General features: G+C 40.3%; 8 non-coding genes across 8 annotated transcripts; all 8 read right to left on the reverse strand.

Moving 5' to 3' along the window:
- Positions 1-251: 251 nt before the first annotated feature.
- LOC121455120 lies at positions 252-316 on the reverse strand. Its single transcript, XR_005975435.1, has one exon. It is a non-coding gene; the product is annotated as a small nucleolar RNA SNORD109A (small nucleolar RNA).
- A 3,426-nt stretch (positions 317-3,742) lies between these two features.
- On the reverse strand, positions 3,743-3,807 carry LOC121455124. Its single transcript, XR_005975436.1, has one exon. It is a non-coding gene; the product is annotated as a small nucleolar RNA SNORD109A (small nucleolar RNA).
- Positions 3,808-7,233: 3,426 nt separating this feature from the next.
- On the reverse strand, positions 7,234-7,298 carry LOC121455131. The gene has a single exon (XR_005975437.1). It is a non-coding gene; the product is annotated as a small nucleolar RNA SNORD109A (small nucleolar RNA).
- A 3,426-nt stretch (positions 7,299-10,724) lies between these two features.
- On the reverse strand, positions 10,725-10,789 carry LOC121455136. The gene has a single exon (XR_005975438.1). It is a non-coding gene; the product is annotated as a small nucleolar RNA SNORD109A (small nucleolar RNA).
- A 3,426-nt stretch (positions 10,790-14,215) lies between these two features.
- LOC121455141 lies at positions 14,216-14,280 on the reverse strand. Its single transcript, XR_005975439.1, has one exon. It is a non-coding gene; the product is annotated as a small nucleolar RNA SNORD109A (small nucleolar RNA).
- Positions 14,281-17,706: 3,426 nt separating this feature from the next.
- LOC121455147 lies at positions 17,707-17,771 on the reverse strand. Its single transcript, XR_005975440.1, has one exon. It is a non-coding gene; the product is annotated as a small nucleolar RNA SNORD109A (small nucleolar RNA).
- A 3,426-nt stretch (positions 17,772-21,197) lies between these two features.
- On the reverse strand, positions 21,198-21,262 carry LOC121455156. The gene has a single exon (XR_005975442.1). It is a non-coding gene; the product is annotated as a small nucleolar RNA SNORD109A (small nucleolar RNA).
- Positions 21,263-24,688: 3,426 nt separating this feature from the next.
- On the reverse strand, positions 24,689-24,753 carry LOC121455162. The gene has a single exon (XR_005975443.1). It is a non-coding gene; the product is annotated as a small nucleolar RNA SNORD109A (small nucleolar RNA).
- Positions 24,754-25,994: the final 1,241 nt, after the last annotated feature.

A 25,994-nucleotide genomic window follows, 5' to 3' on the forward strand; every position in this document is an offset into this window, starting at 1 on the left:
TTTGAGTCCTTCTTTCATGCATGTAAGGGCAAATAACTTCAAACCAATGTACAGTCTGGGCTTTCGTATGGTTCTTTTTCGAGGCAGAATATGGAAGCCGAAAGCTGGACAGTTTTCACTTCCAGCAAGTTGCTCTTCTCTCAAAATTTAGGAGATCAAAGCCCGTCTGCACTGTAACTGCCTTCCTTTAAAAGGCAAGAGTGCTAGCCATGGTCTGGAAGCATCACGGTCGTCAAGACCACCACTTATCTGGACCTCAGAGGGGTTATGTTTGAGTCAATCAGCGTCCTCAGAAACCTGTTGTCATCATCGATCCAGAGAAGGCAGCTTTGAACACATGAGCATCCCCAGTGACACTGGAAAGCAGTGAAAGATAGACTCTTTGGCTTTGAAGAGGAAGATCAGCATTGTGCAGCAGGCTTCTTTCTCAGGATCTCAACTGAGGTAAAGCATCAAGGAGATCATGAAGACATTTTCTCCTATACGTTATAGCCCATTAGTCATCAACAAATATCAACACTCTATTGTGCCACAGGAACAGAACACAAGATAAACACATGATGAATTTTGATGAATTGAATTTGATCTTGACAACTAGCTTCATGGACAAAAAGAAGAAAAGTATAAAATAAAATGCAACAAAAATACAGGGGTGTACTTAATATGTTTCAAAGGGCAAAAATGTTCCTGGATTTCTTGATTACCTATTCAAGATGGAAGTTTTTGATAGTTTCCAATTCCTCCTATTTCAGTGTGTCATCATCATCATCAAAATCACCATCACCATCACCATCACCATCATCATCATCATGATCATCAACATTGTTTTATGCCTTATCCTCCACCCTTTCTAGCAGCCAATTCTTTCCTCAGTTTACCTCTATGGACATTGCAGTCAGTCTTGCCAGTGTCCATGTTGCTTTCATGTTGAAATTCTTAGCCTAACAACCTCAACCACATGGCTGTCTCTGCCCTCTTGTCATGAGAGGAAAGCCAGCGGAACCAACAATAATAGGCAATTATAACCAATGAATTTAAAATCAATTTTATCTTTCTGGTAGAGTTTTTTGTGTTTGTGTGTCTCTTGTGACAACATGCTCTTTTATTTCATGAATATTAACAAAGGTTCAGCTTCAACTTCCATATTAGGTAAATATTATATAGGACTTGACTCTGATCCTTTCTCTGAGCTTTGGAACCCACAATCGCTCCACACAAACCTACTTTTCAGATTTGAGATAAAATGCTTTTTATAAAATATATATGATCAAGCTGCCATTTGGAGAGGCTCTCCATGAAAAGAAACACACCCAGATGCACCAGTAACCTGGAAGTCTGAAGATTTTTTTTGTGAAACTGAAAGGGGGAAATTTCTGAAATCACATAAATTAAAGACAGAGTAGCAAAACACTTATCTTGCTTCTCAGTATGCTAGATGGCTACATTCAAGGGTGGGCTCGGCGGCAATTCTCAAGAAGAGGACTGCTCAAAACGGGTGGAAAGAAGTGTTGGGTGAATGGAGGTGAGGTGAAAAACCCTTAAATCATGGGATACATGAAAATTGAGCATCCCAAATTTACCATACATCAGAAAGATTGAATAGAATGGTGGTTTTAAGAGACATTTTTGAATAACCTTCACACACCTGAAGTCACTCAATGGTGATATTTCTAAAATTTTTCACTAGCTGAGAAGGGAATTCCCCTCGATGAGACCTAGTATGTCAAAACTGAAGAGTGATAGACTTAAGGACATGGGCAGGAACAAAAACATAATGGTCAAGAGAGTATCACCTTAGAACTTAAACTCTGTGAAATTATGAAGTCCAAGATGGGACTTTTAGAAATCCCCAGACTTTGCAAAAATGATTGAGCCAAGAGATAGACACTCGGTGCTTACCTTTTCTGCATGAAGAATAAGAAGACCTCCAGGATTCTGTCCTGTAACAGTAGAGAAATAAAAGTTATCAGGGATGCTAAGTTTTCCACACAACACTGTCTGCCTTGATAGCCACATTATGCAGACTACCTAGCATACCCACCCTTTCCATCCAACCTTTACCTGTTTCTTCCTTCCTCTATTTTGGCTTGTCTTACAATGACACCTTTCCTTCCTGATTGCTTCTACCAAGCTGCCAGTCTCTGTCCTTTAGACAATAACCTAAGTGGAGACAGTAGTTTTCCCTTCGATTTACTACGGGCAGATGGAGAGTAGCATGGGGATGTCATGGTGCCTCTCTCTCATACTCCTTTGTCCTGACATCTTCTATTCCACATCTCCTAGCACACTGTATCTGCTTTAAGAAGGATGGGGCCTGACAGAATCTCGGATGTTGCTTTCACATCTTTTAGAAGACATGGCTGAGCAAACAGTTCCCTAGAGGTGTATCATCTTCCGATTCATCATGAGAAAATATTTTTCACCCAAGCACAGCAACAGCATTATGGATGATAGAATCAAGAGAGACATCCATCAAAAAGCAGACAATGTCTGGACCTTGAGCAACTCCACTTAATCCCAAGACAGGTAATATCTTTGAATATGTAATGTGAGCAATTCTTATTTCTCTGAAGTATAGGAAATGGCAACATGAACTAAACTGGTGGATGGCAATCCAAAATTCTCTTGCGAACTTCTGGTTGGGAATGGTGTATGTCATTTGGAGAGCAGGAGGTGTTGTTCATTCGAATTCCCTACCCATGTACAATGTTGGTGATCATAACATTTCTCTGGATCTTTGGGGAAATCTGAGGATTTTCTTTCATCATGTCTCTGTGTTATATGCAACTTATCTCTGAATCTTTTTCTGTTAGTTGGGAATTGGTTGCTCTGATCAGTGATTGCCTTCACCCCTGTTACACGTGAAAGCTTCATGTGTCTGCTGCATTATTTATGCTCCTCGGGAACATGCTTCCCATTTTGTCCCAGCTGATTGGTTTGGAGGCCTGCATGGAAGTGAAATGCTTGATGGACGTTGGAATTGTTTCTCTGAGCCAACTATACTTCTTGTGAATCTCTCAGCATGCAAATAAATCAAAACAGTGTAAACAACGTGAAGGTCCGAATCACAGACCAGGCTGATGAAAAGACAGATTTTAATTGGACTTTATCAAAAAGTTCTCTCATCTTTGAATAAGAAATTATGATAGTAAGATATGAGAGCTGAGAATATCCAGACATGAAAAACAACTCTATATGGTGGCTGGAGCGTGAGATGACCATTAGCATGGAGAATTGATACAGCATCCAGGGAGTGTGATATATTCAGAGACAACAAGGGAAATGGAATGACTCTCACAATATGGGAAATAATCAGGCCTTCCTGCCTAAATTGTGAAAGGAACAGGAATCCCAAAGCTCTCCAAATTTGGCAGTCAGGGTGGGCACGAGTCCTGCCACCTCCTCTTGCCCTCGTCCCATTGTAGTTATGTCCAATTCATCAGAGAGGATCATTGAGATTCTCTGTAATGAATTCACTGCTTCCACCTCTTTTTGAGTCCTTCTTTCATGCATGTAAGGGCAAATAACTTCAAACCAATGTACAGTCTGGGCTTTCGTATGGTTCTTTTTCGAGGCAGAATATGGAAGCCGAAAGCTGGACAGTTTTTACTTCAAGCAAGTTGCTCTTCTCTCAAAATTTAGGAGATCAAAGCCCGTCTGCACTGTAACTGCCTTCCTTTAAAAGGCAAGAGTGCTAGCCATGTTCTGGAAGCATCACGGTCGTCAAGACCACCACTTATCTGGACCTCAGAGGGGTTATGTTTGAGTCAATCAGCGTCCTCAGAAACCTGTTGTCATCATCGATCCAGAGAAGGCAGCTTTGAACACATGAGCATCCCCAGTGACACTGGAAAGCAGTGAAAGATAGACTCTTTGGCTTTGAAGAGGAAGATCAGCATTGTGCGGCAGGCTTCTTTCTCAGGATCTCAACTGATGTAAAGCATCAAGGAGATCATGAAGACATTTTCTCCTATACGTTATAGCCCATTAGTCATCAACAAATATCAACACTCTATTGTGCCACAGGAACAGAACACAAGATAAACACATGATGAATTTTGATGAATTGAATTTGATCTTGACAACTAGCTTCATGGACAAAAAGAAGAAAAGTATAAAATAAAATGCAACAAAAATACAGGGGTGTACTTAATATGTTTCAAAGGGCAAAAATGTTCCTGGATTTCTTGATTACCTATTCAAGATGGAAGTTTTTGATAGTTTCCAATTCCTCCTATTTCAGTGTGTCATCATCATCATCAAAATCACCATCACCATCACCATCACCATCATCATCATCATGATCATCAACATTGTTTTATGCCTTATCCTCCACCCTTTCTAGCAGCCAATTCTTTCCTCAGTTTACCTCTATGGACATTGCAGTCAGTCTTGCCAGTGTCCATGTTGCTTTCATGTTGAAATTCTTAGCCTAACCACCTCAACCACATGGCTGTCTCTGCCCTCTTGTCATGAGAGGAAAGCCAGCGGAACCAACAATAATAGGCAATTATAACCAATGAATTTAAAATCAATTTTATCTTTCTGGTAGAGTTTTTTGTGTTTGTGTGTCTCTTGTGACAACATGCTCTTTTATTTCATGAATATTAACAAAGGTTCAGCTTCAACTTCCATATTAGGTAAATATTATATAGGACTTGACTCTGATCCTTTCTCTGAGCTTTGGAACCCACAATCGCTCCACACAAACCTACTTTTCAGATTTGAGATAAAATGCTTTTTATAAAATATATATGATCAAGCTGCCATTTGGAGAGGCTCTCCATGAAACGAAACACACCCAGATGCACCAGTAACCTGGAAGTCTGAAGATTTTTTTTGTGAAACTGAAAGGGGGAAATTTCTGAAATCACATAAATTAAAGACAGAGTAGCAAAACACTTATCTTGCTTCTCAGTATGCTAGATGGCTACATTCAAGGGTGGGCTCGGCGGCAATTCTCAAGAAGAGGACTGCTCAAAACGGGTGGAAAGAAGTGTTGGGTGAATGGAGGTGAGGTGAAAAACCCTTAAATCATGGGATACATGAAAATTGAGCATCCCAAATTTACCATACATCAGAAAGATTGAATAGAATGGTGGTTTTAAGAGACATTTTTGAATAACCTTCACACACCTGAAGTCACTCAATGGTGATATTTCTAAAATTTTTCACTAGCTGAGAAGGGAATTCCCCTCGATGAGACCTAGTATGTCAAAACTGAAGAGTGATAGACTTAAGGACATGGGCAGGAACAAAAACATAATGGTCAAGAGAGTATCACCTTAGAACTTAAACTCTGTGAAATTATGAAGTCCAAGATGGGACTTTTAGAAATCCCCAGACTTTGCAAAAATGATTGAGCCAAGAGATAGACACTCGGTGCTTACCTTTTCTGCATGAAGAATAAGAAGACCTCCAGGATTCTGTCCTGTAACAGTAGAGAAATAAAAGTTATCAGGGATGCTAAGTTTTCCACACAACACTGTCTGCCTTGATAGCCACATTATGCAGACTACCTAGCATACCCACCCTTTCCATCCAACCTTTACCTGTTTCTTCCTTCCTCTATTTTGGCTTGTCTTACAATGACACCTTTCCTTCCTGATTGCTTCTACCAAGCTGCCAGTCTCTGTCCTTTAGACAATAACCTAAGTGGAGACAGTAGTTTTCCCTTCGATTTACTACGGGCAGATGGAGAGTAGCATGGGGATGTCATGGTGCCTCTCTCTCATACTCCTTTGTCCTGACATCTTCTATTCCACATCTCCTAGCACACTGTATCTGCTTTAAGAAGGATGGGGCCTGACAGAATCTCGGATGTTGCTTTCACATCTTTTAGAAGACATGGCTGAGCAAACAGTTCCCTAGAGGTGTATCATCTTCCGATTCATCATGAGAAAATATTTTTCACCCAAGCACAGCAACAGCATTATGGATGATAGAATCAAGAGAGACATCCATCAAAAAGCAGACAATGTCTGGACCTTGAGCAACTCCACTTAATCCCAAGACAGGTAATATCTTTGAATATGTAATGTGAGCAATTCTTATTTCTCTGAAGTATAGGAAATGGCAACATGAACTAAACTGGTGGATGGCAATCCGAAATTCTCTTGCGAACTTCTGGTTGGGAATGGTGTATGTCATTTGGAGAGCAGGAGGTGTTGTTCATTCGAATTCCCTACCCATGTACAATGTTGGTGATCATAACATTTCTCTGGATCTTTGGGGAAATCTGAGGATTTTCTTTCATCATGTCTCTGTGTTATATGCAACTTATCTCTGAATCTTTTTCTGTTAGTTGGGAATTGGTTGCTCTGATCAGTGATTGCCTTCACCCCTGTTACACGTAAAAGCTTCATGTGTCTGCTGCATTATTTATGCTCCTCGGGAACATGCTTCCCATTTTGTCCCAGCTGATTGGTTTGGAGGCCTGCATGGAAGTGAAATGCTTGATGGACGTTGGAATTGTTTCTCTGAGCCAACTATACTTCTTGTGAATCTCTCAGCATGCAAATAAATCAAAACAGTGTAAACAACGTGAAGGTCCGAATCACAGACCAGGCTGATGAAAAGACAGATTTTAATTGGACTTTATCAAAAAGTTCTCTCATCTTTGAATAAGAAATTATGATAGTAAGATATGAGAGCTGAGAATATCCAGACATGAAAAACAACTCTATATGGTGGCTGGAGCGTGAGATGACCATTAGCATGGAGAATTGATACAGCATCCAGGGAGTGTGATATATTCAGAGACAACAAGGGAAATGGAATGACTCTCACAATATGGGAAATAATCAGGCCTTCCTGCCTAAATTGTGAAAGGAACAGGAATCCCAAAGCTCTCCAAATTTGGCAGTCAGGGTGGGCACGAGTCCTGCCACCTCCTCTTGCCCTCGTCCCATTGTAGTTATGTCCAATTCATCAGAGAGGATCATTGAGATTCTCTGTAATGAATTCACTGCTTCCACCTCTTTTTGAGTCCTTCTTTCATGCATGTAAGGGCAAATAACTTCAAACCAATGTACAGTCTGGGCTTTCGTATGGTTCTTTTTCGAGGCAGAATATGGAAGCCGAAAGCTGGACAGTTTTTACTTCAAGCAAGTTGCTCTTCTCTCAAAATTTAGGAGATCAAAGCCCGTCTGCACTGTAACTGCCTTCCTTTAAAAGGCAAGAGTGCTAGCCATGTTCTGGAAGCATCACGGTCGTCAAGACCACCACTTATCTGGACCTCAGAGGGGTTATGTTTGAGTCAATCAGCGTCCTCAGAAACCTGTTGTCATCATCGATCCAGAGAAGGCAGCTTTGAACACATGAGCATCCCCAGTGACACTGGAAAGCAGTGAAAGATAGACTCTTTGGCTTTGAAGAGGAAGATCAGCATTGTGCGGCAGGCTTCTTTCTCAGGATCTCAACTGAGGTAAAGCATCAAGGAGATCATGAAGACATTTTCTCCTATACGTTATAGCCCATTAGTCATCAACAAATATCAACACTCTATTGTGCCACAGGAACAGAACACAAGATAAACACATGATGAATTTTGATGAATTGAATTTGATCTTGACAACTAGCTTCATGGACAAAAAGAAGAAAAGTATAAAATAAAATGCAACAAAAATACAGGGGTGTACTTAATATGTTTCAAAGGGCAAAAATGTTCCTGGATTTCTTGATTACCTATTCAAGATGGAAGTTTTTGATAGTTTCCAATTCCTCCTATTTCAGTGTGTCATCATCATCATCAAAATCACCATCACCATCACCATCACCATCATCATCATCATGATCATCAACATTGTTTTATGCCTTATCCTCCACCCTTTCTAGCAGCCAATTCTTTCCTCAGTTTACCTCTATGGACATTGCAGTCAGTCTTGCCAGTGTCCATGTTGCTTTCATGTTGAAATTCTTAGCCTAACAACCTCAACCACATGGCTGTCTCTGCCCTCTTGTCATGAGAGGAAAGCCAGCGGAACCAACAATAATAGGCAATTATAACCAATGAATTTAAAATCAATTTTATCTTTCTGGTAGAGTTTTTTGTGTTTGTGTGTCTCTTGTGACAACATGCTCTTTTATTTCATGAATATTAACAAAGGTTCAGCTTCAACTTCCATATTAGGTAAATATTATATAGGACTTGACTCTGATCCTTTCTCTGAGCTTTGGAACCCACAATCGCTCCACACAAACCTACTTTTCAGATTTGAGATAAAATGCTTTTTATAAAATATATATGATCAAGCTGCCATTTGGAGAGGCTCTCCATGAAACGAAACACACCCAGATGCACCAGTAACCTGGAAGTCTGAAGATTTTTTTTGTGAAACTGAAAGGGGGAAATTTCTGAAATCACATAAATTAAAGACAGAGTAGCAAAACACTTATCTTGCTTCTCAGTATGCTAGATGGCTACATTCAAGGGTGGGCTCGGCGGCAATTCTCAAGAAGAGGACTGCTCAAAACGGGTGGAAAGAAGTGTTGGGTGAATGGAGGTGAGGTGAAAAACCCTTAAATCATGGGATACATGAAAATTGAGCATCCCAAATTTACCATACATCAGAAAGATTGAATAGAATGGTGGTTTTAAGAGACATTTTTGAATAACCTTCACACACCTGAAGTCACTCAATGGTGATATTTCTAAAATTTTTCACTAGCTGAGAAGGGAATTCCCCTCGATGAGACCTAGTATGTCAAAACTGAAGAGTGATAGACTTAAGGACATGGGCAGGAACAAAAACATAATGGTCAAGAGAGTATCACCTTAGAACTTAAACTCTGTGAAATTATGAAGTCCAAGATGGGACTTTTAGAAATCCCCAGACTTTGCAAAAATGATTGAGCCAAGAGATAGACACTCGGTGCTTACCTTTTCTGCATGAAGAATAAGAAGACCTCCAGGATTCTGTCCTGTAACAGTAGAGAAATAAAAGTTATCAGGGATGCTAAGTTTTCCACACAACACTGTCTGCCTTGATAGCCACATTATGCAGACTACCTAGCATACCCACCCTTTCCATCCAACCTTTACCTGTTTCTTCCTTCCTCTATTTTGGCTTGTCTTACAATGACACCTTTCCTTCCTGATTGCTTCTACCAAGCTGCCAGTCTCTGTCCTTTAGACAATAACCTAAGTGGAGACAGTAGTTTTCCCTTCGATTTACTACGGGCAGATGGAGAGTAGCATGGGGATGTCATGGTGCCTCTCTCTCATACTCCTTTGTCCTGACATCTTCTATTCCACATCTCCTAGCACACTGTATCTGCTTTAAGAAGGATGGGGCCTGACAGAATCTCGGATGTTGCTTTCACATCTTTTAGAAGACATGGCTGAGCAAACAGTTCCCTAGAGGTGTATCATCTTCCGATTCATCATGAGAAAATATTTTTCACCCAAGCACAGCAACAGCATTATGGATGATAGAATCAAGAGAGACATCCATCAAAAAGCAGACAATGTCTGGACCTTGAGCAACTCCACTTAATCCCAAGACAGGTAATATCTTTGAATATGTAATGTGAGCAATTCTTATTTCTCTGAAGTATAGGAAATGGCAACATGAACTAAACTGGTGGATGGCAATCCGAAATTCTCTTGCGAACTTCTGGTTGGGAATGGTGTATGTCATTTGGAGAGCAGGAGGTGTTGTTCATTCGAATTCCCTACCCATGTACAATGTTGGTGATCATAACATTTCTCTGGATCTTTGGGGAAATCTGAGGATTTTCTTTCATCATGTCTCTGTGTTATATGCAACTTATCTCTGAATCTTTTTCTGTTAGTTGGGAATTGGTTGCTCTGATCAGTGATTGCCTTCACCCCTGTTACACGTAAAAGCTTCATGTGTCTGCTGCATTATTTATGCTCCTCGGGAACATGCTTCCCATTTTGTCCCAGCTGATTGGTTTGGAGGCCTGCATGGAAGTGAAATGCTTGATGGACGTTGGAATTGTTTCTCTGAGCCAACTATACTTCTTGTGAATCTCTCAGCATGCAAATAAATCAAAACAGTGTAAACAACGTGAAGGTCCGAATCACAGACCAGGCTGATGAAAAGACAGATTTTAATTGGACTTTATCAAAAAGTTCTCTCATCTTTGAATAAGAAATTATGATAGTAAGATATGAGAGCTGAGAATATCCAGACATGAAAAACAACTCTATATGGTGGCTGGAGCGTGAGATGACCATTAGCATGGAGAATTGATACAGCATCCAGGGAGTGTGATATATTCAGAGACAACAAGGGAAATGGAATGACTCTCACAATATGGGAAATAATCAGGCCTTCCTGCCTAAATTGTGAAAGGAACAGGAATCCCAAAGCTCTCCAAATTTGGCAGTCAGGGTGGGCACGAGTCCTGCCACCTCCTCTTGCCCTCGTCCCATTGTAGTTATGTCCAATTCATCAGAGAGGATCATTGAGATTCTCTGTAATGAATTCACTGCTTCCACCTCTTTTTGAGTCCTTCTTTCATGCATGTAAGGGCAAATAACTTCAAACCAATGTACAGTCTGGGCTTTCGTATGGTTCTTTTTCGAGGCAGAATATGGAAGCCGAAAGCTGGACAGTTTTTACTTCAAGCAAGTTGCTCTTCTCTCAAAATTTAGGAGATCAAAGCCCGTCTGCACTGTAACTGCCTTCCTTTAAAAGGCAAGAGTGCTAGCCATGTTCTGGAAGCATCACGGTCGTCAAGACCACCACTTATCTGGACCTCAGAGGGGTTATGTTTGAGTCAATCAGCGTCCTCAGAAACCTGTTGTCATCATCGATCCAGAGAAGGCAGCTTTGAACACATGAGCATCCCCAGTGACACTGGAAAGCAGTGAAAGATAGACTCTTTGGCTTTGAAGAGGAAGATCAGCATTGTGCGGCAGGCTTCTTTCTCAGGATCTCAACTGAGGTAAAGCATCAAGGAGATCATGAAGACATTTTCTCCTATACGTTATAGCCCATTAGTCATCAACAAATATCAACACTCTATTGTGCCACAGGAACAGAACACAAGATAAACACATGATGAATTTTGATGAATTGAATTTGATCTTGACAACTAGCTTCATGGACAAAAAGAAGAAAAGTATAAAATAAAATGCAACAAAAATACAGGGGTGTACTTAATATGTTTCAAAGGGCAAAAATGTTCCTGGATTTCTTGATTACCTATTCAAGATGGAAGTTTTTGATAGTTTCCAATTCCTCCTATTTCAGTGTGTCATCATCATCATCAAAATCACCATCACCATCACCATCACCATCATCATCATCATGATCATCAACATTGTTTTATGCCTTATCCTCCACCCTTTCTAGCAGCCAATTCTTTCCTCAGTTTACCTCTATGGACATTGCAGTCAGTCTTGCCAGTGTCCATGTTGCTTTCATGTTGAAATTCTTAGCCTAACAACCTCAACCACATGGCTGTCTCTGCCCTCTTGTCATGAGAGGAAAGCCAGCGGAACCAACAATAATAGGCAATTATAACCAATGAATTTAAAATCAATTTTATCTTTCTGGTAGAGTTTTTTGTGTTTGTGTGTCTCTTGTGACAACATGCTCTTTTATTTCATGAATATTAACAAAGGTTCAGCTTCAACTTCCATATTAGGTAAATATTATATAGGACTTGACTCTGATCCTTTCTCTGAGCTTTGGAACCCACAATCGCTCCACACAAACCTACTTTTCAGATTTGAGATAAAATGCTTTTTATAAAATATATATGATCAAGCTGCCATTTGGAGAGGCTCTCCATGAAAAGAAACACACCCAGATGCACCAGTAACCTGGAAGTCTGAAGATTTTTTTTGTGAAACTGAAAGGGGGAAATTTCTGAAATCACATAAATTAAAGACAGAGTAGCAAAACACTTATCTTGCTTCTCAGTATGCTAGATGGCTACATTCAAGGGTGGGCTCGGCGGCAATTCTCAAGAAGAGGACTGCTCAAAACGGGTGGAAAGAAGTGTTGGGTGAATGGAGGTGAGGTGAAAAACCCTTAAATCATGGGATACATGAAAATTGAGCATCCCAAATTTACCATACATCAGAAAGATTGAATAGAATGGTGGTTTTAAGAGTCATTTTTGAATAACCTTCACACACCTGAAGTCACTCAATGGTGATATTTCTAAAATTTTTCACTAGCTGAGAAGGGAATTCCCCTCGATGAGACCTAGTATGTCAAAACTGAATAGTGATAGACTTAAGGACATGGGCAGGAACAAAAACATAATGGTCAAGAGAGTATCACCTTAGAACTTAAACTCTGTGAAATTATGAAGTCCAAGATGGGACTTTTAGAAATCCCCAGACTTTGCAAAAATGATTGAGCCAAGAGATAGACACTCGGTGCTTACCTTTTCTGCATGAAGAATAAGAAGACCTCCAGGATTCTGTCCTGTAACAGTAGAGAAATAAAAGTTATCAGGGATGCTAAGTTTTCCACACAACACTGTCTGCCTTGATAGCCACATTATGCAGACTACCTAGCATACCCACCCTTTCCATCCAACCTTTACCTGTTTCTTCCTTCCTCTATTTTGGCTTGTCTTACAATGACACCTTTCCTTCCTGATTGCTTCTACCAAGCTGCCAGTCTCTGTCCTTTAGACAATAACATAAGTGGAGACAGTAGTTTTCCCTTCGATTTACTACGGGCAGATGGAGAGTAGCATGGGGATGTCATGGTGCCTCTCTCTCATACTCCTTTGTCCTGACATCTTCTATTCCACATCTCCTAGCACACTGTATCTGCTTTAAGAAGGATGGGGCCTGACAGAATCTCGGATGTTGCTTTCACATCTTTTAGAAGACATGGCTGAGCAAACAGTTCCCTAGAGGTGTATCATCTTCCGATTCATCATGAGAAAATATTTTTCACCCAAGCACAGCAACAGCATTATGGATGATAGAATCAAGAGAGACATCCATCAAAAAGCAGACAATGTCTGGACCTTGAGCAACTCCACTTAATCCCAAGACAGGTAATATCTTTGAATATGTAATGTGAGCAATTCTTATTTCTCTGAAGTATAGGAAATGGCAACATGAACTAAACTGGTGGATGGCAATCCAAAATTCTCTTGCGAACTTCTGGTTGGGAATGGTGTATGTCATTTGGAGAGCAGGAGGTGTTGTTCATTCGAATTCCCTACCCATGTACAATGTTGGTGATCATAACATTTCTCTGGATCTTTGGGGAAATCTGAGGATTTTCTTTCATCATGTCTCTGTGTTATATGCAACTTATCTCTGAATCTTTTTCTGTTAGTTGGGAATTGGTTGCTCTGATCAGTAATTGCCTTCACCCCTGTTACACGTGAAAGCTTCATGTGTCTGCTGCATTATTTATGCTCCTCGGGAACATGCTTCCCATTTTGTCCCAGCTGATTGGTTTGGAGGCCTGCATGGAAGTGAAATGCTTGATGGACGTTGGAATTGTATCTCTGAGCCAACTATACTTCTTGTGAATCTCTCAGCATGCAAATAAATCAAAACAGTGTAAACAACGTGAAGGTCCGAATCACAGACCAGGCTGATGAAAAGACAGATTTTAATTGGACTTTATCAAAAAGTTCTCTCATCTTTGAATAAGAAATTATGATAGTAAGATATGAGAGCTGAGAATATCCAGACATGAAAAACAACTCTATATGGTGGCTGGAGCGTGAGATGACCATTAGCATGGAGAATTGATACAGCATCCAGGGAGTGTGATATATTCAGAGACAACAAGGGAAATGGAATGACTCTCACAATATGGGAAATAATCAGGCCTTCCTGCCTAAATTGTGAAAGGAACAGGAATCCCAAAGCTCTCCAAATTTGGCAGTCAGGGTGGGCACGAGTCCTGCCACCTCCTCTTGCCCTCGTCCCATTGTAGTTATGTCCAATTCATCAGAGAGGATCATTGAGATTCTCTGTAATGAATTCACTGCTTCCACCTCTTTTTGAGTCCTTCTTTCATGCATGTAAGGGCAAATAACTTCAAACCAATGTACAGTCTGGGCTTTCGTATGGTTCTTTTTCGAGGCAGAATATGGAAGCCGAAAGCTGGACAGTTTTTACTTCAAGCAAGTTGCTCTTCTCTCAAAATTTAGGAGATCAAAGCCCGTCTGCACTGTAACTGCCTTCCTTTAAAAGGCAAGAGTGCTAGCCATGTTCTGGAAGCATCACGGTCGTCAAGACCACCACTTATTTGGACCTCAGAGGGGTTATGTTTGAGTCAATCAGCGTCCTCAGAAACCTGTTGTCATCATCGATCCAGAGAAGGCAGCTTTGAACACATGAGCATCCCCAGTGACACTGGAAAGCAGTGAAAGATAGACTCTTTGGCTTTGAAGAGGAAGATCAGCATTGTGCGGCAGGCTTCTTTCTCAGGATCTCAACTGAGGTAAAGCATCAAGGAGATCATGAAGACATTTTCTCCTATACGTTATAGCCCATTAGTCATCAACAAATATCAACACTCTATTGTGCCACAGGAACAGAACACAAGATAAACACATGATGAATTTTGATGAATTGAATTTGATCTTGACAACTAGCTTCATGGACAAAAAGAAGAAAAGTATAAAATAAAAAGCAACAAAAATACAGGGGTGTACTTAATATGTTTCAAAGGGCAAAAATGTTCCTGGATTTCTTGATTACCTATTCAAGATGGAAGTTTTTGATAGTTTCCAATTCCTCCTATTTCAGTGTGTCATCATCATCATCAAAATCACCATCACCATCACCATCACCATCATCATCATCATGATCATCAACATTGTTTTATGCCTTATCCTCCACCCTTTCTAGCAGCCAATTCTTTCCTCAGTTTACCTCTATGGACATTGCAGTCAGTCTTGCCAGTGTCCATGTTGCTTTCATGTTGAAATTCTTAGCCTAACAACCTCAACCACATGGCTGTCTCTGCCCTCTTGTCATGAGAGGAAAGCCAGCGGAACCAACAATAATAGGCAATTATAACCAATGAATTTAAAATCAATTTTATCTTTCTGGTAGAGTTTTTTGTGTTTGTGTGTCTCTTGTGACAACATGCTCTTTTATTTCATGAATATTAACAAAGGTTCAGCTTCAACTTCCATATTAGGTAAATATTATATAGGACTTGACTCTGATCCTTTCTCTGAGCTTTGGAACCCACAATCGCTCCACACAAACCTACTTTTCAGATTTGAGATAAAATGCTTTTTATAAAATATATATGATCAAGCTGCCATTTGGAGAGGCTCTCCATGAAACGAAACACACCCAGATGCACCAGTAACCTGGAAGTCTGAAGATTTTTTTTGTGAAACTGAAAGGGGGAAATTTCTGAAATCACATAAATTAAAGACAGAGTAGCAAAACACTTATCTTGCTTCTCAGTATGCTAGATGGCTACATTCAAGGGTGGGCTCGGCGGCAATTCTCAAGAAGAGGACTGCTCAAAACGGGTGGAAAGAAGTGTTGGGTGAATGGAGGTGAGGTGAAAAACCCTTAAATCATGGGATACATGAAAATTGAGCATCCCAAATTTACCATACATCAGAAAGATTGAATAGAATGGTGGTTTTAAGAGACATTTTTGAATAACCTTCACACACCTGAAGTCACTCAATGGTGATATTTCTAAAATTTTTCACTAGCTGAGAAGGGAATTCCCCTCGATGAGACCTAGTATGTCAAAACTGAAGAGTGATAGACTTAAGGACATGGGCAGGAACAAAAACATAATGGTCAAGAGAGTATCACCTTAGAACTTAAACTCTGTGAAATTATGAAGTCCAAGATGGGACTTTTAGAAATCCCCAGACTTTGCAAAAATGATTGAGCCAAGAGATAGACACTCGGTGCTTACCTTTTCTGCATGAAGAATAAGAAGACCTCCAGGATTCTGTCCTGTAACAGTAGAGAAATAAAAGTTATCAGGGATGCTAAGTTTTCCACACAACACTGTCTGCCTTGATAGCCACATTATGCAGACTACCTAGCATACCCACCCTTTCCATCCAACCTTTACCTGTTTCTTCCTTCCTCTATTTTGGCTTGTCTTACAATGACACCTTTCCTTCCTGATTGCTTCTACCAAGCTGCCAGTCTCTGTCCTTTAGACAATAACCTAAGTGGAGACAGTAGTTTTCCCTTCGATTTACTACGGGCAGATGGAGAGTAGCATGGGGATGTCATGGTGCCTCTCTCTCATACTCCTTTGTCCTGACATCTTCTATTCCACATCTCCTAGCACACTGTATCTGCTTTAAGAAGGATGGGGCCTGACAGAATCTCGGATGTTGCTTTCACATCTTTTAGAAGACATGGCTGAGCAAACAGTTCCCTAGAGGTGTATCATCTTCCGATTCATCATGAGAAAATATTTTTCACCCAAGCACAGCAACAGCATTATGGATGATAGAATCAAGAGAGACATCCATCAAAAAGCAGACAATGTCTGGACCTTGAGCAACTCCACTTAATCCCAAGACAGGTAATATCTTTGAATATGTAATGTGAGCAATTCTTATTTCTCTGAAGTATAGGAAATGGCAACATGAACTAAACTGGTGGATGGCAATCCGAAATTCTCTTGCGAACTTCTGGTTGGGAATGGTGTATGTCATTTGGAGAGCAGGAGGTGTTGTTCATTCGAATTCCCTACCCATGTACAATGTTGGTGATCATAACATTTCTCTGGATCTTTGGGGAAATCTGAGGATTTTCTTTCATCATGTCTCTGTGTTATATGCAACTTATCTCTGAATCTTTTTCTGTTAGTTGGGAATTGGTTGCTCTGATCAGTGATTGCCTTCACCCCTGTTACACGTAAAAGCTTCATGTGTCTGCTGCATTATTTATGCTCCTCGGGAACATGCTTCCCATTTTGTCCCAGCTGATTGGTTTGGAGGCCTGCATGGAAGTGAAATGCTTGATGGACGTTGGAATTGTTTCTCTGAGCCAACTATACTTCTTGTGAATCTCTCAGCATGCAAATAAATCAAAACAGTGTAAACAACGTGAAGGTCCGAATCACAGACCAGGCTGATGAAAAGACAGATTTTAATTGGACTTTATCAAAAAGTTCTCTCATCTTTGAATAAGAAATTATGATAGTAAGATATGAGAGCTGAGAATATCCAGACATGAAAAACAACTCTATATGGTGGCTGGAGCGTGAGATGACCATTAGCATGGAGAATTGATACAGCATCCAGGGAGTGTGATATATTCAGAGACAACAAGGGAAATGGAATGACTCTCACAATATGGGAAATAATCAGGCCTTCCTGCCTAAATTGTGAAAGGAACAGGAATCCCAAAGCTCTCCAAATTTGGCAGTCAGGGTGGGCACGAGTCCTGCCACCTCCTCTTGCCCTCGTCCCATTGTAGTTATGTCCAATTCATCAGAGAGGATCATTGAGATTCTCTGTAATGAATTCACTGCTTCCACCTCTTTTTGAGTCCTTCTTTCATGCATGTAAGGGCAAATAACTTCAAACCAATGTACAGTCTGGGCTTTCGTATGGTTCTTTTTCGAGGCAGAATATGGAAGCCGAAAGCTGGACAGTTTTTACTTCAAGCAAGTTGCTCTTCTCTCAAAATTTAGGAGATCAAAGCCCGTCTGCACTGTAACTGCCTTCCTTTAAAAGGCAAGAGTGCTAGCCATGTTCTGGAAGCATCACGGTCGTCAAGACCACCACTTATCTGGACCTCAGAGGGGTTATGTTTGAGTCAATCAGCGTCCTCAGAAACCTGTTGTCATCATCGATCCAGAGAAGGCAGCTTTGAACACATGAGCATCCCCAGTGACACTGGAAAGCAGTGAAAGATAGACTCTTTGGCTTTGAAGAGGAAGATCAGCATTGTGCGGCAGGCTTCTTTCTCAGGATCTCAACTGAGGTAAAGCATCAAGGAGATCATGAAGACATTTTCTCCTATACGTTATAGCCCATTAGTCATCAACAAATATCAACACTCTATTGTGCCACAGGAACAGAACACAAGATAAACACATGATGAATTTTGATGAATTGAATTTGATCTTGACAACTAGCTTCATGGACAAAAAGAAGAAAAGTATAAAATAAAATGCAACAAAAATACAGGGGTGTACTTAATATGTTTCAAAGGGCAAAAATGTTCCTGGATTTCTTGATTACCTATTCAAGATGGAAGTTTTTGATAGTTTCCAATTCCTCCTATTTCAGTGTGTCATCATCATCATCAAAATCACCATCACCATCACCATCACCATCATCATCATCATGATCATCAACATTGTTTTATGCCTTATCCTCCACCCTTTCTAGCAGCCAATTCTTTCCTCAGTTTACCTCTATGGACATTGCAGTCAGTCTTGCCAGTGTCCATGTTGCTTTCATGTTGAAATTCTTAGCCTAACAACCTCAACCACATGGCTGTCTCTGCCCTCTTGTCATGAGAGGAAAGCCAGCGGAACCAACAATAATAGGCAATTATAACCAATGAATTTAAAATCAATTTTATCTTTCTGGTAGAGTTTTTTGTGTTTGTGTGTCTCTTGTGACAACATGCTCTTTTATTTCATGAATATTAACAAAGGTTCAGCTTCAACTTCCATATTAGGTAAATATTATATAGGACTTGACTCTGATCCTTTCTCTGAGCTTTGGAACCCACAATCGCTCCACACAAACCTACTTTTCAGATTTGAGATAAAATGCTTTTTATAAAATATATATGATCAAGCTGCCATTTGGAGAGGCTCTCCATGAAAAGAAACACACCCAGATGCACCAGTAACCTGGAAGTCTGAAGATTTTTTTTGTGAAACTGAAAGGGGGAAATTTCTGAAATCACATAAATTAAAGACAGAGTAGCAAAACACTTATCTTGCTTCTCAGTATGCTAGATGGCTACATTCAAGGGTGGGCTCGGCGGCAATTCTCAAGAAGAGGACTGCTCAAAACGGGTGGAAAGAAGTGTTGGGTGAATGGAGGTGAGGTGAAAAACCCTTAAATCATGGGATACATGAAAATTGAGCATCCCAAATTTACCATACATCAGAAAGATTGAATAGAATGGTGGTTTTAAGAGTCATTTTTGAATAACCTTCACACACCTGAAGTCACTCAATGGTGATATTTCTAAAATTTTTCACTAGCTGAGAAGGGAATTCCCCTCGATGAGACCTAGTATGTCAAAACTGAATAGTGATAGACTTAAGGACATGGGCAGGAACAAAAACATAATGGTCAAGAGAGTATCACCTTAGAACTTAAACTCTGTGAAATTATGAAGTCCAAGATGGGACTTTTAGAAATCCCCAGACTTTGCAAAAATGATTGAGCCAAGAGATAGACACTCGGTGCTTACCTTTTCTGCATGAAGAATAAGAAGACCTCCAGGATTCTGTCCTGTAACAGTAGAGAAATAAAAGTTATCAGGGATGCTAAGTTTTCCACACAACACTGTCTGCCTTGATAGCCACATTATGCAGACTACCTAGCATACCCACCCTTTCCATCCAACCTTTACCTGTTTCTTCCTTCCTCTATTTTGGCTTGTCTTACAATGACACCTTTCCTTCCTGATTGCTTCTACCAAGCTGCCAGTCTCTGTCCTTTAGACAATAACATAAGTGGAGACAGTAGTTTTCCCTTCGATTTACTACGGGCAGATGGAGAGTAGCATGGGGATGTCATGGTGCCTCTCTCTCATACTCCTTTGTCCTGACATCTTCTATTCCACATCTCCTAGCACACTGTATCTGCTTTAAGAAGGATGGGGCCTGACAGAATCTCGGATGTTGCTTTCACATCTTTTAGAAGACATGGCTGAGCAAACAGTTCCCTAGAGGTGTATCATCTTCCGATTCATCATGAGAAAATATTTTTCACCCAAGCACAGCAACAGCATTATGGATGATAGAATCAAGAGAGACATCCATCAAAAAGCAGACAATGTCTGGACCTTGAGCAACTCCACTTAATCCCAAGACAGGTAATATCTTTGAATATGTAATGTGAGCAATTCTTATTTCTCTGAAGTATAGGAAATGGCAACATGAACTAAACTGGTGGATGGCAATCCAAAATTCTCTTGCGAACTTCTGGTTGGGAATGGTGTATGTCATTTGGAGAGCAGGAGGTGTTGTTCATTCGAATTCCCTACCCATGTACAATGTTGGTGATCATAACATTTCTCTGGATCTTTGGGGAAATCTGAGGATTTTCTTTCATCATGTCTCTGTGTTATATGCAACTTATCTCTGAATCTTTTTCTGTTAGTTGGGAATTGGTTGCTCTGATCAGTAATTGCCTTCACCCCTGTTACACGTGAAAGCTTCATGTGTCTGCTGCATTATTTATGCTCCTCGGGAACATGCTTCCCATTTTGTCCCAGCTGATTGGTTTGGAGGCCTGCATGGAAGTGAAATGCTTGATGGACGTTGGAATTGTATCTCTGAGCCAACTATACTTCTTGTGAATCTCTCAGCATGCAAATAAATCAAAACAGTGTAAACAACGTGAAGGTCCGAATCACAGACCAGGCTGATGAAAAGACAGATTTTAATTGGACTTTATCAAAAAGTTCTCTCATCTTTGAATAAGAAATTATGATAGTAAGATATGAGAGCTGAGAATATCCAGACATGAAAAACAACTCTATATGGTGGCTGGAGCGTGAGATGACCATTAGCATGGAGAATTGATACAGCATCCAGGGAGTGTGATATATTCAGAGACAACAAGGGAAATGGAATGACTCTCACAATATGGGAAATAATCAGGCCTTCCTGCCTAAATTGTGAAAGGAACAGGAATCCCAAAGCTCTCCAAATTTGGCAGTCAGGGTGGGCACGAGTCCTGCCACCTCCTCTTGCCCTCGTCCCATTGTAGTTATGTCCAATTCATCAGAGAGGATCATTGAGATTCTCTGTAATGAATTCACTGCTTCCACCTCTTTTTGAGTCCTTCTTTCATGCATGTAAGGGCAAATAACTTCAAACCAATGTACAGTCTGGGCTTTCGTATGGTTCTTTTTCGAGGCAGAATATGGAAGCCGAAAGCTGGACAGTTTTTACTTCAAGCAAGTTGCTCTTCTCTCAAAATTTAGGAGATCAAAGCCCGTCTGCACTGTAACTGCCTTCCTTTAAAAGGCAAGAGTGCTAGCCATGTTCTGGAAGCATCACGGTCGTCAAGACCACCACTTATTTGGACCTCAGAGGGGTTATGTTTGAGTCAATCAGCGTCCTCAGAAACCTGTTGTCATCATCGATCCAGAGAAGGCAGCTTTGAACACATGAGCATCCCCAGTGACACTGGAAAGCAGTGAAAGATAGACTCTTTGGCTTTGAAGAGGAAGATCAGCATTGTGCGGCAGGCTTCTTTCTCAGGATCTCAACTGAGGTAAAGCATCAAGGAGATCATGAAGACATTTTCTCCTATACGTTATAGCCCATTAGTCATCAACAAATATCAACACTCTATTGTGCCACAGGAACAGAACACAAGATAAACACATGATGAATTTTGATGAATTGAATTTGATCTTGACAACTAGCTTCATGGACAAAAAGAAGAAAAGTATAAAATAAAAAGCAACAAAAATACAGGGGTGTACTTAATATGTTTCAAAGGGCAAAAATGTTCCTGGATTTCTTGATTACCTATTCAAGATGGAAGTTTTTGATAGTTTCCAATTCCTCCTATTTCAGTGTGTCATCATCATCATCAAAATCACCATCACCATCACCATCACCATCATCATCATCATGATCATCAACATTGTTTTATGCCTTATCCTCCACCCTTTCTAGCAGCCAATTCTTTCCTCAGTTTACCTCTATGGACATTGCAGTCAGTCTTGCCAGTGTCCATGTTGCTTTCATGTTGAAATTCTTAGCCTAACAACCTCAACCACATGGCTGTCTCTGCCCTCTTGTCATGAGAGGAAAGCCAGCGGAACCAACAATAATAGGCAATTATAACCAATGAATTTAAAATCAATTTTATCTTTCTGGTAGAGTTTTTTGTGTTTGTGTGTCTCTTGTGACAACATGCTCTTTTATTTCATGAATATTAACAAAGGTTCAGCTTCAACTTCCATATTAGGTAAATATTATATAGGACTTGACTCTGATCCTTTCTCTGAGCTTTGGAACCCACAATCGCTCCACACAAACCTACTTTTCAGATTTGAGATAAAATGCTTTTTATAAAATATATATGATCAAGCTGCCATTTGGAGAGGCTCTCCATGAAAAGAAACACACCCAGATGCACCAGTAACCTGGAAGTCTGAAGATTTTTTTTGTGAAACTGAAAGGGGGAAATTTCTGAAATCACATAAATTAAAGACAGAGTAGCAAAACACTTATCTTGCTTCTCAGTATGCTAGATGGCTACATTCAAGGGTGGGCTCGGCGGCAATTCTCAAGAAGAGGACTGCTCAAAACGGGTGGAAAGAAGTGTTGGGTGAATGGAGGTGAGGTGAAAAACCCTTAAATCATGGGATACATGAAAATTGAGCATCCCAAATTTACCATACATCAGAAAGATTGAATAGAATGGTGGTTTTAAGAGACATTTTTGAATAACCTTCACACACCTGAAGTCACTCAATGGTGATATTTCTAAAATTTTTCACTAGCTGAGAAGGGAATTCCCCTCGATGAGACCTAGTATGTCAAAACTGAAGAGTGATAGACTTAAGGACATGGGCAGGAACAAAAACATAATGGTCAAGAGAGTATCACCTTAGAACTTAAACTCTGTGAAATTATGAAGTCCAAGATGGGACTTTTAGAAATCCCCAGACTTTGCAAAAATGATTGAGCCAAGAGATAGACACTCGGTGCTTACCTTTTCTGCATGAAGAATAAGAAGACCTCCAGGAGTCTGTCCTGTAACAGTAGAGAAATAAAAGTTATCAGGGATGCTAAGTTTTCCACACAACACTGTCTGCCTTGATAGCCACATTATGCAGACTACCTAGCATACCCACCCTTTCCATCCAACCTTTACCTGTTTCTTCCTTCCTCTATTTTGGCTTGTCTTACAATGACACCTTTCCTTCCTGATTGCTTCTACCAAGCTGCCAGTCTCTGTCCTTTAGACAATAACCTAAGTGGAGACAGTAGTTTTCCCTTCGATTTACTACGGGCAGATGGAGAGTAGCATGGGGATGTCATGGTGCCTCTCTCTCATACTCCTTTGTCCTGACATCTTCTATTCCACATCTCCTAGCACACTGTATCTGCTTTAAGAAGGATGGGGCCTGACAGAATCTCGGATGTTGCTTTCACATCTTTTAGAAGACATGGCTGAGCAAACAGTTCCCTAGAGGTGTATCATCTTCCGATTCATCATGAGAAAATATTTTTCACCCAAGCACAGCAACAGCATTATGGATGATAGAATCAAGAGAGACATCCATCAAAAAGCAGACAATGTCTGGACCTTGAGCAACTCCACTTAATCCCAAGACAGGTAATATCTTTGAATATGTAATGTGAGCAATTCTTATTTCTCTGAAGTATAGGAAATGGCAACATGAACTAAACTGGTGGATGGCAATCCGAAATTCTCTTGCGAACTTCTGGTTGGGAATGGTGTATGTCATTTGGAGAGCAGTAGGTGTTGTTCATTCGAATTCCCTACCCATGTACAATGTTGGTGATCATAACATTTCTCTGGATCTTTGGGGAAATCTGAGGATTTTCTTTCATCATGTCTCTGTGTTATATGCAACTTATCTCTGAATCTTTTTCTGTTAGTTGGGAATTGGTTGCTCTGATCAGTGATTGCCTTCACCCCTGTTACACGTAAAAGCTTCATGTGTCTGGTGCATTATTTATGCTCCTCGGGAACATGCTTCCCATTTTGTCCCAGCTGATTGGTTTGGAGGCCTGCATGGAAGTGAAATGCTTGATGGATGTTGGAATTGTATCTCTGAGCCAACTATACTTCTTGTGAATCTCTCAGCATGCAAATAAATCAAAACAGTGTAAACAACGTGAAGGTCCGAATCACAGACCAGGCTGATGAAAAGACAGATTTTAATTGGACTTTATCAAAAAGTTCTCTCATCTTTGAATAAGAAATTATGATAGTAAGATATGAGAGCTGAGAATATCCAGACATGAAAAACAACTCTATATGGTGGCTGGAGCGTGAGATGACCATTAGCATGGAGAATTGATACAGCATCCAGGGAGTGTGATATATTCAGAGACAACAAGGGAAATGGAATGACTCTCACAATATGGGAAATAATCAGGCCTTCCTGCCTAAATTGTGAAAGGAACAGGAATCCCAAAGCTCTCCAAATTTGGCAGTCAGGGTGGGCATGAGTCCTGCCACCTCCTCTTGCCCTCGTCCCATTGTAGTTATGTCCAATTCATCAGAGAGGATCATTGAGATTCTCTGTAATGAATTCACTGCTTCCACCTCTTTTTGAGTCCTTCTTTCATGCATGTAAGGGCAAATAACTTCAAACCAATGTACAGTCTGGGCTTTCGTATGGTTCTTTTTCGAGGCAGAATATGGAAGCCGAAAGCTGGACAGTTTTTACTTCAAGCAAGTTGCTCTTCTCTCAAAATTTAGGAGATCAAAGCCCGTCTGCACTGTAACTGCCTTCCTTTAAAAGGCAAGAGTGCTAGCCATGTTCTGGAAGCATCACGGTCGTCAAGACCACCACTTATCTGGACCTCAGAGGGGTTATGTTTGAGTCAATCAGCGTCCTCAGAAACCTGTTGTCATCATCGATCCAGAGAAGGCAGCTTTGAACACATGAGCATCCCCAGTGACACTGGAAAGCAGTGAAAGATAGACTCTTTGGCTTTGAAGAGGAAGATCAGCATTGTGCGGCAGGCTTCTTTCTCAGGATCTCAACTGAGGTAAAGCATCAAGGAGATCATGAAGACATTTTCTCCTATACGTTATAGCCCATTAGTCATCAACAAATATCAACACTCTATTGTGCCACAGGAACAGAACACAAGATAAACACATGATGAATTTTGATGAATTGAATTTGATCTTGACAACTAGCTTCATGGACAAAAAGAAGAAAAGTATAAAATAAAATGCAACAAAAATACAGGGGTGTACTTAATATGTTTCAAAGGGCAAAAATGTTCCTGGATTTCTTGATTACCTATTCAAGATGGAAGTTTTTGATAGTTTCCAATTCCTCCTATTTCAGTGTGTCATCATCATCATCAAAATCACCATCACCATCAAAATCACCATCATCATCATCATGATCATCAACATTGTTTTATGCCTTATCCTCCACCCTTTCTAGCAGCCAATTCTTTCCTCAGTTTACCTCTATGGACATTGCAGTCAGTCTTGCCAGTGTCCATGTTGCTTTCATGTTGAAATTCTTAGCCTAACAACCTCAACCACATGGCTGTCTCTGCCCTCTTGTCATGAGAGGAAAGCCAGCGGAACCAACAATAATAGGCAATTATAACCAATGAATTTAAAATCAATTTTATCTTTCTGGTAGAGTTTTTTGTGTTTGTGTGTCTCTTGTGACAACATGCTCTTTTATTTCATGAATATTAACAAAGGTTCAGCTTCAACTTCCATATTAGGTAAATATTATATAGGACTTGACTCTGATCATTTCTCTGAGCTTTGGAACCCACAATCGCTCCACACAAACCTACTTTTCAGATTTGAGATAAAATGCTTTTTATAAAATATATATGATCAAGCTGCCATTTGGAGAGGCTCTCCATGAAAAGAAACACACCCAGATGCACCAGTAACCTGGAAGTCTGAAGATTTTTTTTGTGAAACTGAAAGGGGGAAATTTCTGAAATCACATAAATTAAAGACAGAGTAGCAAAACACTTATCTTGCTTCTCAGTATGCTAGATGGCTACATTCAAGGGTGGGCTCGCCAGCAATTCTCAAGAAGAGGACTGCTCAAAACGGGTGGAAAGAAGTGTTGGGTGAATGGAGGTGAGGTGAAAAACCCTTAAATCATGGGATACATG

This window comes from Microtus oregoni, unplaced genomic scaffold (genome assembly GCF_018167655.1).
Source record: "Microtus oregoni isolate MIOR12 unplaced genomic scaffold, Mior012 000000F_ref0000247, whole genome shotgun sequence".
In the NCBI taxonomy this organism is placed as follows: domain Eukaryota; kingdom Metazoa; phylum Chordata; class Mammalia; order Rodentia; family Cricetidae; genus Microtus; species Microtus oregoni.